This window comes from Habropoda laboriosa, unplaced genomic scaffold (assembly GCF_001263275.1).
Source record: "Habropoda laboriosa isolate 0110345459 unplaced genomic scaffold, ASM126327v1 scaffold145, whole genome shotgun sequence".
Taxonomy (NCBI): domain Eukaryota; kingdom Metazoa; phylum Arthropoda; class Insecta; order Hymenoptera; family Apidae; genus Habropoda; species Habropoda laboriosa.
Window position 1 is genome coordinate 123622 of NW_017100307.1, and position 2509 is coordinate 126130.

Here is a 2509-nt window from a genome sequence, read left to right on the forward strand (position 1 = left end):
TCGAAAGCCCGGCCGCGAAGTATGGCGACAATGATCTCAAGAAATTTCCCCGAGGAGCGTAGATTAAGAGAACGCCGGGGACTCCTTGCAACGGCAACGTGAACTTTTCGAATCTTCGATCAATGTGCCGGAAAATGAAAGTCCCATCTTCCTTCTCCATCTTTCCAATCCCTCTCGTAGTAAACGAGATCGCGTAGCTTTTAAAAAGATCGTCAGGAGTGGAAGAAGGATCGGTTAACGATGCCTCCTTTTTCCCCTGTCTTCTTTTTAACGACGTTGCGGAGAAGAAGTTGCAAAGGGCGAGACGTATCGTTATACGTGAAGAAGTGTCGCGTAAAAGGGAAATTCGTAGAGCGAAGAGGCTGTAAAACTAGATGGGTTGTTGTTTAGAGATTAGAACGTTGAAAGTGTCTTTGGAGAGAAATAACGAGACGTCTCGGATCTAAGTCACACTTTCGGGACGTAATTAAAAATCAGCAAATTTTGAAAAAAGAAAAAAATATTTCACTTGATCTCAATTCAGTATCCATTAAATAAATAAAAATTCTTTTAAAAAATTAACACCGACCCAATCAATTTTCCTTAAACATCTGTTCATTTTACCAGTGGACGAGAAATTTTTGTCTCAAAAACGCGAGAGAGGCAAGGTAATCGAAGAAAAGAGATACAGAGCGCGAGACAGAGCGGCGCAGCCGCCATTATTACGGCGCGGCCTCGTATAATGCGTATTCAAACATTCTTGTGCAAATTTCACCGTCTTTTGTCCCCGGCTTTTTTTCACCAATTAATAACCCTCATGAATTTCGAGCGACGCGACGTCCAACGGTAGGGGAAACGGGAGAAGAAACGAAATAAAGTGGAATGCAGGAGTGTATATACGGCGTAATAGGGTAACAGGTAGCAACGATGGCGGGGCTGAGCCAGGGCTGTAGCATATATCATGCTGTAATGGTCCCGTTGCGGCAGGGGGCGACAACCCTCGCGTTAAAATATCTTCCAGGGCCTTGGTTGGTTGTGTCTGACGGCGAAATAATGGCAGTCGCGAATTAGACCATTGCCGCCTCGTGCAATCTGGCCCGTCTTTTCGCGTCCTCCCTCGGTCATCGACGTGTCGTCGAGCTTTGTACAACGACGATCGGAGAGAGAGAGAGTGCGGTGATTAAAAGGGAAGTTCGGACGATGTGGACCGGTGGAAATTATTTTATAGCTCCTGAGGGAGCGTGTATTGGAGTACGGTGTTGTTTATGACGGTGTATTAACGAGGGAATCGTACAAAGTGAGTGGTTTCAATGAAATTTAAAAGATCCTGTGTAACACGTGTGGCTGGTCGCGGTGGTAGTTGAAAATATTTACGATCAGTGATAACGAAGCTTAATCGTTCTTTTACAAGCAGCGGTACTTTCGACCAAGGGTCTCACAAAAACTGGCCTCTCGAATAAGTAGGACGTGGAACGATACACTCGGACCTGTTAATACTACCGGTCCATCGTCTCACTTTTAAAGAGAAATCCAACCTCGTGTACCAATATACCCGATACACGATACTCATTGTTAAACATTTCGTAAACCGGGTAACGGGTCTATTCGAACGATCAACGAACACAGGTCGAATGTTCACCTCCGATCTCCTATCTACCCACCAGAAATTTCATCGAAATCGATGCTGCTCTCGTAAACGGTACCTTCAACGACCCACCGAACACCTCGTCTACGGAATGATTCTGAGGTTAAGAAAAAGAAGAAAAAAACGCAACATGTTTCAGTACATAAATCAAAGATAAACGAGGCGACCGTTTTCCCTGGGAGACGGTCTCCAGAGTCGATACGATCTAACGGAGAGAAAGAGCCCGGTGTATACAGAAAATCGAAGGGAATACCGAGGCACGAGGTCCAAAGCGAGGAGAGGAATCCAGCGCACTGGGTCATAAACTGTCGGCCAACCGTACGATTTTCCCAGCGTGCGCACAGCCACACGAACTCCACGGCGATAAGTGTAAAGTGCAAGAGCGACGATGGAGTTGGTTGGAAGCCGATTCGAGGCTTCGAGAAGCTGCAGTCTAAGCGAGGAACCGAGCTGCTGCTGCACACTCAAGCCCAGCTTCCACGAAGCGAGCCCACATACGAAGTACTCTTCTCTCTTTCTCGCTGTTTCTTCTTCGTTCTCTCCTCTATTCTCTCCGCTCTTTCTCTGCTATTTTATCGACGATTCCTGCGGTAACCGTGGTGCAAGCCAGACCGAGCAACCACGCCGCCACGTGTGCCAGATTACAAGAGCAAAACGCGTAAGGAAGAACGACACGAGTTATAACGCGAACGAGCCGCTGCTGCGGCATTTTGCCACGCTCTGGGACCCACCTGCGCGTCGCGTCGCGACGCAAACAAACGGGAATAAGTCGCGTGAACCGGCACGACACCGCACGAGTGTACAAGCAGCGTGAAAACGTCGCGACACCGGTCAAAGAATAGTGAAAAGCGGGGTTTTATATTGAAGGAACGTGGAAGTTTCGCG